The sequence below is a fragment of the Pteropus alecto genome, unplaced genomic scaffold (genome assembly GCF_000325575.1).
Source record: "Pteropus alecto unplaced genomic scaffold, ASM32557v1 scaffold42, whole genome shotgun sequence".
Taxonomy (NCBI): Eukaryota; Metazoa; Chordata; class Mammalia; order Chiroptera; family Pteropodidae; genus Pteropus; species Pteropus alecto.
Window position 1 is genome coordinate 14,677,600 of NW_006434825.1, and position 12,249 is coordinate 14,689,848.

The 12,249-nt window shown below is 33.3% G+C and overlaps 1 pseudogene; it reads left to right on the top strand.

Moving 5' to 3' along the window:
- Nucleotides 1-2,274: 2,274 nt before the first annotated feature.
- Nucleotides 2,275-2,393, top strand: LOC112478178 (annotated as a pseudogene).
- Nucleotides 2,394-12,249: the final 9,856 nt, after the last annotated feature.

Sequence of the window (12,249 nt, forward strand, 5' to 3'; positions counted from 1 at the left end):
TCCCCCTTAACTTTGTGGTTTCATTATAATATGGGTCAGAGTGTAATTTTTTTTTCTTTTAACTCTGACTCTTTGTATTTTTCTGCATGGTTAGAAAATTGTCAGCCATTATCTTTTTAAATATTGCTGCTTTAGTTCTCTCCATTTTCTTCTCCTGGTGCTTCCTATTGCCGCTAGGGGGCACTGAGAGAGCTCAGTTCTTTCCGCCGACACGGTAAAGAATTACAGATCAGCGAAGTTTAGGAAAAGTTAAGATTTATTAAAGTACATTTCAAGAGAAAAAAGCACTATGCTAGAGTTGGCTGCTGCCCTGCCAATTTTGGGAAGTATACCTTACATTATGGCTGTGATGGGTGGTTACAGGGACAGTGTCAGATAATTGGCCTGTGAGGTCATGTTGATTGACATCCTGCTGTTATATAACCTTTTGTTTACTGCGCATGCAGTTACCCATAATTCAGTCTGTTATAATTTGATTCATGAATTTCCGGGCCTATGTATGATATTATAATATTGATATAATGAAGCTATGGTCAAAGAAAGTTTGGTACAAGTACTAACTGCACATGTGCTTGTAACTGGACTAAACTAATAGTTGTTTTTGCAGTTTTTTCTTCCTCATAATTCAAGATGTAAAGGTAATTTTTAACTGTTAAGTGGGTGTTTCAGGGAGGTCCTAAGGGAGGTCTCCAGACTGGGCCTTCATTCCTTATCACTCATGTCTAACTATCTGCCTAACACTATTATGGTAGAGCTCTATATTTTGTCTTCCATATCTATTGACTTCTCTTTCATATCTTCCACCTTTTTATTTCTCTTACTGGACTTTGGGAGATTTCTTTCTCTTGCAATTTATTTTGCAATTCACTAATTCCCTCTTTAGCTTTGTCTACTGAACTATTTACCCATTTAAATGAGTTTTAAAGTTACATCAATTTTTCATGCTCAGACATTCATTTTTGTATTTGCCTAATTTATGATCTCCAATTCTTATTTTATCAGTGTCCTTTTTTTCTCATTAGCTCTTTGGGCATTTATAAGCTTCTTAGAGCCCCTTTTAAATGTTCTGCTACCATTAACTCCTAGGTTGAAATGTCTGTCGGTTGTCTTTATTGACAGCAGACTTTTTTAAAGTCATTTTTAAACTACTTAAGCTATATATAGATATATGGCTATAAGAGCAATAAAATAAACATCCATGTACATACTACCCAGATTAAGAAATAGGACACACCAATATCTTAAAAGCACCTATGTATCACACCCATGTTACATCACCCTTGCTTTCCTCGGTTAACCACCATCCTGAATTTTGCTTTAATGATTCCCTTCCTTTTCTTTATAGCTTTTCCAGCTATGTATGGATTCCTAAATGGTATAATCTTTAGTTTTGCTTGATTTTGAACTTGAAATGCGTGGAACCGTCTCATATGTACTTTTCTATGCTTGCTTCTTTAGTATACAGTTCTGTTTTTAAATTTGAGTCATATTGATGAGTTTAACTACAGTTTCATTTTTCATTTCCACTGCTGTATAGTGTTCATCCATTCCACTATGGATGGAAAATTAGACTCTTTTATGGTTTGTGTTGCTACAAACAATGTTGCTAAGAAAAATTTTATATATATATCTGATATATGTACACATCTAGGCTGTATTCTCTAGGCCGTGTTCACCTGGGTGTGCGATTACTGGGTCAGAGAATATGTGCACGTTCAGCTTTACTAGAAATGCCAAATTTATTTTTCAAAGTTCCTGTATTGGTTTTTGTTTCCACTAACAATATGTGTGATTTCTTCTTGCTTGACATTCTGACAATACTTAGATTTGTTAGGGTTTTTAAATATCGTCAGTATTTTATGGCTCTTATGGGTCTGAAATGGTATCTTTTGGTTTTAATTTGCAGTTACCTCACTAATAAGAAGATTGTCATATATTCATGAACCGTCTGTGTTTTCTTTTCTCTGAAGAGCCCTTTTCTTTTGTCGATTTTTCTGTTCATTTGTCATTTCTTATCTATTTGTGGGAGTTATTTAAATATTCTGAATATGAATCCTTTATTGGATGTATATATTGCATATATCTTTTCTTAGGTTGTGGTGTATCTTTAAAAGTTTATTTTTCTTGTTTTACAAAAGTTCTTAATTTTAATGTCCAGTCGTCAGTCTTCGTATTTTTAATAGTTAGTGTTTTTAATCCTTTGTTTACGAAATCCTTCTATTCTGTGATATTATAAAAATCCTGTTACAAATTGTTTTCTAAAATTTTATAGTTGTCCACGGCCATGCCACCCTAAACAAGCCCAATCCCATCTGATCTCGGAAGCTAAGCAGGGTTGAGCCTGGTTAGTACTTGGATGAGAGACCACCTAGGAAGACCAGGTGCTGTAGGCGTAAAAAGTGAAAAAAATAAGGGATCCTAAGTTAACAAGGTCCTTGCAATCTGTGAGGTCAACCACGGGTTGCCTCGCCTAAAAAAGTAAAAAAATAATAAAAAGTAAAATAAAAAATATAAAAAATAAAACTATAGTTTGTCTCAAATTTAGAGACTATCTACCTGGAAGTGATTTTAGTATGTGGAGAGAAATAGGGAACTGATTTTACCTTTTTTCCATACTGAAACTGTCCCACCATGGGAGTGATTAGTCTAACTTTTCCTCATTGATCATCAATGGCACTGTGTTATAAATGAAGTTTTCATAACAGTTTAGTCTATTTCTGAGTTCTCTCTTTTGCTCCTTGATCCCTGTGCTATTCCCACTGTGTCTTTATCTTGGCTTTAGTAAGTGTCTGTATTTAGAAGAGGATTTTTGGTAGGACAGTCTCTCCAACTTGTTCTTCTTTATGAGTATTTGGCCATTCTTTCCTCTTTGCTTTTCCATATATCTTTCATCATCACTTGTTAAATTCAAGGGAATGGCTATTGAAATTTTTTTAATTTATAAATTAATTGGCGGGGAGGAGAATAGCTCTCCTTAAAATATAGGACCTTTCTATACATAAGCATGCATTATTACCTTTCCATTTATTTATATCTTTCTCATTGTTTTTTAATAAAGCCTTAAAATTGTTTTCATTAATCTTTTGTATATTTTTACTGTATTTATTGCACATACCTTTTTTCTAGCTATTGTAAATGGTATTTTATTTAATGAGAAATATTTTAAATATATAGATAAGAATAGAGTATAATATAATGAACACCTATGGACCTATTCTCAGCTTTATAAAATATAACACTATGCCTGATTTCCTGCTGCTGCTATTTCTCTTTCAATTAAGCATTATTAATACAACCACTGTTCCCACTGGATTCCTCTCCTTTATCATTCTCTTCCCTCCTTCCTTCTCTAGTGTTTCACAAATCCAGTGTTTTTATTTTTATACACGTTTTCATATTTCACTACATGTTACTGTATCTGTAAACAATATAAAGTCCTGTTGCATGTATTTTATAATGTGAATGGATCAATGTCCTTTATTTAAGAAGTTTTTTGTATTAGAAAGTAGTCTCTAAAGAAAGTCTTTCTACATGCAGTAGTAGTAACTCCTGTTTTTCTCTTGTGTTCTCACTAAAGCATTCTACTTTTGGAATTTATACCATTTTTCTCTTTGAGAAAGCTCTAGAGAGAGAAGGTATAAAATTTTCAAATGAAGGAATATATTTGAGCCTAATCATGTATGTTTCCCACGAGCATTTTTATTTCATATGAGAAATATTTGAGTTAATTATATTAACTATGACTAAATGAGATGGAATTTTGCTACCACTGATTTTTAGGCATTTTTAGCTCATGTCTCATTCACCCATAGCCCCATTTCCTATACACTTGGGCAAAATAAATAAATGATAAACAAATAGAATATAACCTAAGTTATGTGTAGTATATTCCTAATTCTCCAAACCAAGATCAATATGGTTTATCTATAAATTTTCTCTTTAGCTTTGATGCCGAAGATACAGAAGAAAGGCAAAAGTAGTCACTTTTTTTATTAAATAGTTGCTGATAACTGGAAGTAAACTAAAGAAGTTTCTTGATTGATTTGGAAGCCTGGGTTGGCTTTCCCTTGTTGTAGATTTATCCTTTCCAAAGTTTAAACACATTCAAGTGATGTTTTGCCTACTTTGACCTGAATACAAACCCATATCCATGTTTCAAGAAATGACACATGGATATATATCTGCTTTCACAACCTACTACTGTAATGCTTTATTTCGTGGCTAAAAAACAAAAAACAAGAAACTAATTACTGCCTTGCCTGAAAAGAGTATAATAATTTACCCATAGGTAAAAGAAATTAATGGAGATTTAAATTAATTTAAATTAAATTAATGGAGTATTTCATGGAAAACTTAAGAACTTATAAGATAAATTCCAAACACTAAGATTTCTATCACATCACTTTTTCTATATTAATGGTAGTGTTAGAAAAAGTGAATCAAATAAGGATTATTTATTTTGTGAAAGATTTGACTAAGACATATTTTAGATACTTTATACAAAGATTTATCTAAATTGTTACAGTTTGTATAGCCTTTTATAAAATATACTGCTCCAAGAATGATATAATTAAAATTTCTATTTATTAAAATAGAAAAGATATTTAAATCCCCCCCCCCCAATTATTACCCCAATTATTGTTGCTTTAGAAGGAAGGTAACGAATCAGAGAGGTGAAATTATTCTAGAAGATCAAATAAAACCTGGCTGTTTGGAGAGCTATAGAGTCACAGTATTCCCTGTTTCTGAACTCAGAAGGTAACTTTAATTTTAAAATCTAGAGAATTCGAATATTTTATCCAAGGAAAGGTAAATATTTTTTATTTTACTTCCTGAAAATTGCTTTTACCTGAATTCTTGACACAGTGAAAATACCACAATAGTAACTTCTGACTGCTAGCTTTTGTGTCTACCCTGTGTATGTGGTCATAAACCAATTACTGCAGCATTCCTTTTTTTCCTTCATCATAGAGAGCAAAGGATACATGGTAGCTTGGACAGAATCTGCAGGCTCAAAGAAAGATGCCTGAATTTGGGCTACTTTAGCAGTAAATGGGGAATCCTATGAACTTGTCAATCTGTACCTTTTTAATCCCTTTAGGTATATAGCAAAGGACTCCTGCCATGTTTGCTTTAGACACAACTGTAAGGACAAAGAGAAAAAGACCACAGAAGCGCTTTGTTTCTTGGCTATTCTATCCGGGTAAACAAGGGCCTGGTGCCTCAAAGGAGACTGCACATATGGAAAGCCAGACTGTCTATATAACCTATCAAGGACTTTTGAGCCCAGTCCTTATTGCTTTTATTCTCCCTATTTCTTACTTTATGATATTTATTACCTTTATTTTTTTTACTTAAACTATTTTTTGAATAAGAAATGTTTACACAATATTAAATTCTAAAGGGCAAAACAGTACTCACTGAAATGTAATACATACTAACTACCCTCATATCCAAACCATGCAGGCCTCTTCTCCAAAAGAAACCACTGTCACCAGTTTCTGCTGTGTATTTCCAGAGATGTTTTATGCTTATGTGAATATATAAAAATACACCCACACACACATACATTCTTTAAAAAGCACACACCTACACAGGTGATAGTATTCTTTATATATTGTTCTGCACTTTGCTTTTTTAACAAAACATCTCAGATCATACTACATTAGTAACTATAAAGCTGCCACATTTTTTAAAAAATGAATCATAGCATTCAGCTCTATAGTTGTCTTTAACCAGTACCTTCATTTCTGACATTTCTTTTCAGTTTTATTATGAATTCTGTTGTGACGGATGTTACTATGTGATAAAAATTTTATATGTGTGCATCTTAGAACTGCTAGGTTAAAATATATGTGCATTTTACTAGTTTTCTCTATTATTACTGTGTTTTTCTATTTCAGTGATTTCCACTCATATATTTATTATTTCTTTCTCTCTGCTTTGTTCGATTTAAATGTGTGCTTTCTCCCGACTTTTAAAGATAGAAGCTTAGATATTTGATCTTAAACCTTTTTTTCTAGTAAAAGCATTTAAAGCTATAGATTTCCCTTCAAACACTGTTTTAGCTGCATCCTAATTTTTTGATATGTTGTGTTTTATTATTTATTTAAAAACATTTTATGATTTTCCTGTAATTTCTTACTTGACCTCTGTATTTTTAGATATGTGTTGTTTTTATTACAAATGCATGGGGCTTTTCTGGATATCTTCTTGTAATTGATTTCCAGTTTTATTCTATTTTGGTCACAACACAAATTTTGTATCTTTTAAAATTTATTGTGATTTGTAAAAATTAATTGAGACACACCAAATGAATTGGTTAATATTCCTTCTGCACTTGAAAAGGATGTGTATTCTGTAGTTTATTGGTTTACTCTTCTGTAACTGTCGATTAGGTCAAGTTGGTTGTTCAAATTTTCTATTCCCTTAATTTTTGTCTAATTTTCCTATCAACTACTAAAAAAGAGGTATTAAAAATCTCTATTTATGATTGTGGATTTGTCTGTATCTCCCTTTATTTCTGTCAGTATTTGGAAATGTACTTTGAAGCTCTGTTATGAGGTAGATGCATGTTTACTATTGTTATATCATCTTGATGAATTGACCTTTTATCATTATGAAATGTCTTTATCTCTGATAATACTCCTTGTTCTAAAGTTTATTTTGTCTGATCTGAATATAGCCAATTTGCTTTCTTACGCTTAATGTTTGCATGGTATATTTTTTTCTGTCCTTTTACTTTAACCTGTCTGTAATTTTAATATTTAATGTGTGCCCCTTGTAAATATTAGTTCATGTTTTTTATTGTCTGACATTTTCTGACTTTTAATGGGAATGTTTTATCACTTATATTTAATTTAACTCTTAATATGCTTTGGGTTATGCCTACCATCTTGCTATTTGTTTTCTATTTGTCTTAGCTCTTTGTTCTTTTTGCTTCCTTCCCTGCCTCCTTTTGAATTAACTGATTGTTTTTAAAATATATATATTTTTTTCTTCTATCGGCTTATTAGCCATAGCTTTTGTATTACTACTGTTAGTGGTCACTGTAGGGTTTACAATATTCATTTTTAGGTTATATCACATATAATTTTATACACACTCCCACCGTATTTCATGTTTTTGTTATCATGTGTTTAAATTTTATTTTTATTACAAACCAACTGAATAATGTTTAAAGAAGTTAAGATATGAAAGAAAAATATATTTTGTATTTACTCACACATTTTTCATTTCTAATGCTCTTCATTCTTTGTGTAGATCTGGTATTTTCCTTTAGCCTAGAGAACTTTAACAATTTCTTGTTGCGCAGGTCTTCTGACAATAAATTGGGGATGTGAAATTTTTAGAAAAGCATCTTAATCACACTACAGATTTTATACAACACTTGATGCTTACCCCTCTTTCTTCTTAGCTCCCCTTGAAGCCAAATGCTTCATTTCCAAATTATAAGATGGTTCTAACCATTAACCATTTTGGAAAGTGAGCATTTTTCTAACCCTCTTCAGACTACTTTACTTCACAGCTTCTTCTCCTCTTTTTGTCATTCTCATTATTAAGGAATACCAATTCGTATCAGATTCGATGTAGGTGACATGCTTAGCAGGTCTCTAGTTTCATCCACTTTGTAGATTTGGCATGGGAGGCTCAGCTATCTCTAGGCCTTTTTAAGAAGAGGCAACACTAGGGTACACAAGGCACTGTGTCTGACTAATAGAAGGGTATTTTTTAATTCCTTGTAACATATTCTGCAATGATTAAATGTTCTATTCTTGTATATGAGTTGTTGAGGCCATAATAAAGAAAAGTAAGGTTTTAAGTTGCAGAATATTCTTTTTTTAATTTACAGTTTAACATCTTTTATCTTGCTGTCAAGATAAATAACATTAGCAGAGGTATTTACTAACCAGTCTTATCTCCCTCACTTTTAGGAGACTGTTCTCGAGCTGCTAGTCTTCTCTCATTCTATATTCAATCCATCGACAAAACCTGACAGGTTCAACTCCAAAATATATCTCAAATGTGACCACTTTTCTTCACCTGTTGTGCTCCTCCTTAGTCCAAGATATTTTGATCACTCATCTAGACCTCTCTAATAGCCTCTTAACCTGTCTCTTTGCTTTCATTCTTACCTCCTATCAGTCTATTCCTTACATAGCAGCCAAAGTCATCCTTCTAAAATCAAAGTCAGATTACATTATTCTCTGCTCAAAACCATCATTAATGTTGTCTCTTTATGCTTAGAATAGCAGCCAGTCTTCACCATGGCTTACACTGCCCCGCATGGTCTGGTCCTACCTCTCAATGCCCTACCATTTTACCTCCTACTGATTCTGCTCCAGACACACTGGCCTCTTTGCTTTTCCTTGGGCATGCCAGCCATGCTCCACTTTCTAGGCTTTATTCTTATTGTTTCCTCTGCCTAAATGTTCCTCAAAATAGTTTCGAAGTTGGCATCATCTGTTTACTCAAGCCTCTGCTCAAAGTTATATCACAAAGAACTTCTGAAAGTAGCAATTCTCCCACTTTGTCCTCTTGCCAGCATAGTTACTCTCTATTCTTTTGTCCCTGATAAATGAAGAGAGACATCAAAAATATAATTCAAGTTCAGTGAGAATTTTTAGCAGTAGCCCTTTATGATCATATATAAAGTACATGTATGCATTTTTGTATGTGCATTTTATGCTTCCTAAGCAACTGGTTTACTACCTAATGTACATTATGAATTATGTAACTGACAAAGCTATTAGAAAACAGCCATTTATTAGAAAAATTATTAGAAAACTTTTTTTACCTACTTGTAGTAAATGTGTATACCTGCATTATAGAATGCATTATAATTTCATTGTTTCCACCCTTTTTTGTTTCACATTTATGTTCTGACATTATATAATGTATTTTTTTTTCAAACTATCTTAAATTCTTTCTGAGACAAGGTAGAATATAAATAAATAGACCCAGGAGTTATAGCATTGCATATAGGAGTTTCAGTTGGTAGAACTGCTAAATAAAATGAGATCAGTTCTATCTTCCATATAGTCTGTTTTAGTTCGATAGAAACAAGATACATAGTATATTAGTACATTTTAATATATGAATTTAGTGAAGATAATTTGAATTTTTAAGATAAGGAATATCTGTGGGATAGTCTATCCAGCACATCTTTGCTGGAACTTTCTCTCTCCATTCATATGTTTAACGTACCTCTTCATCCCAGATATGTATTTCAGGGATTTGGGACTGGACGACTATGATTGAAGCTCTGAAATGTACTACTACTGCCTATATGTGAGAAAAGCCTTACTGCAGTTATAGAGGATTAAGGTGGCCCATGGAAATAGATGAGCTATGAGAAAGAACCTGTACGAGTTTCATCTATGTCTTTGTCCTTCATTTTGTACAATTCTTCCTTGTATTCAGTAAGATACTCTAGTATCAGTTTTAGTAAATTCCTCATTTTGCTAAGCCAATTCAAGATAGTGTTGGTCTTTTCTAACAAGAAGGGCCCTAACTAATACAGTTAGTTAAAGGCAAGGTGAATAGTAGGAAGTACATATGGGTATAGAATCCATATCCTTACCCTAAACTACCTGAACCTGAGAGTCCACCCAAATGTAGATAACTCTTATGCCTAGAATTAAATTATAAAGATATGCAGGTTGAGGAGTAGTTAAGAGTGTGTAATGATTTTTTATTAAAGCAGTTTTTTTCCAGCCTTAGACTCTTTTCATGATTTTTTGTTTAATATTCTTACTTCAGAATCTGATGCCTATAGGCACTTTTATAGGAGGTAATGAAATCAGAGCTAATAATAATAATATCAGGCTATATTTGGTCATTTGTATTAAAAAACACCCTTGGAATAGAATGAAGTTTTTTTTTGGTTTTTTTTTTTTTTTTGTAATATACATTGTATCATGTGACTGAATGTTAGTCAAGTCCCCAAGGACAAAGCTTTTATCACTTGGAGAGTATAGCATCAAGAGTTGTCATCTTCTCTTGCAGTAAGCACTTTGTGTTTAATGTTTAAAAATATTTGGCAAACACAACAGAAAAAAGGTTGTAGATGTTATCTTTAATTGGACTTTAAAAATTAATATAGTGAAACAGTGTTCCGATTTTTGCCCTTTTGCCACTAACCAGATGAAGAGAACCCAGAGTACTTTTTTCAGATCTATTTTGTTCTTAAAGAAAGTCATGGTATTAAGAAATTATTTACTTTAAATTGTACTGTGGCCAATTTTTTTCCAAAGATGCTAGATGCAGGAAAACTAATTTGGCTTTCGTCTGTTCTCCTAAGCCCTTGCCAACTTCTAATGGTTGTACAAATGAAATAGAAAAACAGAGACTACAACTAGTCTTGATAACCCCCAAAGTGAAATTTCAATTTTTAATTTTTTTCAGTTAATTTAAAGTCAAAGCACGTATTCCGTCTAGCTTCAGAATTAGGTTGATGCCACCACAAAGTGAATGGGAGGGAGTCTTTTCTTGGGAACTAATTTCTTTGATTCTCTCTGGGGTGAATGTTGCAAGCCACCAATTTATGCCACAGCCAGCTCGATTAGAAGTTCTTTCACCCTTTAGGTGTTTTTACAATTTCTACCAAGACAGAAAAGTCTAGGAAATGAACTCTTCTTTCTTTTTCCAGTATATCTGGATTAGGATTCCTTTGGCAGCACCGCCAAAATCTGTACTAAGATCTTTATCTGCTGGTCAAGCCCCCCATACACTTTACTGAGAACTCAGCTCAAATGATTCCTACTAAATTTGTGTCTGGAACCTTGAACATCTGGAGGGCATAATTTAAAAAGCATAGAATGTGGATTCAGGGAGAACTGAGTAAAAATCCTTTGAATAGCTATACAAACTTGAGAAAATTATTTAGCTTCTCAGTCTTACTTATCTATCAGCAAAGGTTGTAATGAGATGTTATGTCTGAAGTATCTTCTACAGTACCAGACATTTTTCATCTCCCTAACATTCCTTAATTTCACCATATTCCATATGGTGAAATATATTGTCCTGGGTCACAAGCCCAATAACTAGCCCCTGTAATCCTTCTTTTTATCTTAAATCCTCGTCCAAGTAATGTTCTGTGTTTGGTCTCATGATTTTTTAATGGTTTTGCTTCTCAGCCTTTCCTATGGAACTGGTCCTATAAGAAAAAATTAACTTGAGTCCTCAGCCTTTTCACAGAATTATTCTTGCACTGGCTTTACATTTGGACTATCCCTGGATGCCTATTGAGTGCAAACTACTATGTCTTCTTCTTCAGTGTACATCCTAATGTCTGGGACATTGGCTACTCAGTATTGTTCAGGTTCCTTTTTGCTGCTTATAATCTATTTCTTCTCTATTTTCTACTAAAAATAATCTGTCTTTCAGCAATATGACTACCTTGCTTTTTTGTGGTCATCTTCTACCAATCACCAAGTTACTTTTCCATGTTAATCAAAGGCTTATACCAGGTTGGGAGTCTTTTTCCCATAATCTCATTTTATTCTGTTGTTCTAGATGACATCACTGGACTCAGCAGAGATGTCTTGTCTGATAACATAGCCATATAGTTTCTTAACATCATTAACGTATCTTCTGTGTCTTAATTACTCTATTCCTGAAATCTCATGTGATATTGTGCAATCTCTGGAGATATTATACAAGCCAATGAATTTTTTCTGCATGTATTACATCTCAGCTCACTCATATGAAAGTCTTAGCAGTTTTTCTGCCACAGCATACCAAGAACCACTGACCACTAATTTTATCCCTATTGATAGCCAACCAGTCAGTGAGTGAATCAACTCTAGAATCTCACCCTTGGCATGTGCTTTCTAGGACGACTTCTGTCATCAGTTCTCTTAGTCGGGTCCCCTAGAAGCAGAGCTCAAGAAAGAGGTTCTTATGCAGTGATTTATTAAGAGAGTACTCTTCAAAAGAAAGTGAGGAAAACAGGAAATGACAAAGAAGCTAGGCAAAGATGTGGCTTCAAAAGAAGTCTTGCCGATGGGATGCTCTGGAGAGTGAATGGTACCACAGAATTATTCCTTTTATGGGTCCATTCTTCTGTGGAGCCAAGATGTGATGACTTGGCTGTTGTAACCCTATATTTGTTACTCAGCTGTTGTGGACCACGCCTAGGTCGTTGAGTCTTATAACCCAGGTATTACTGGGCAAAGAGACTCTCGTTGACAGAAGATAGAATTGGAAATTACCAATTTTAATTCGGTTCCAAGTATTCCAGTTTAG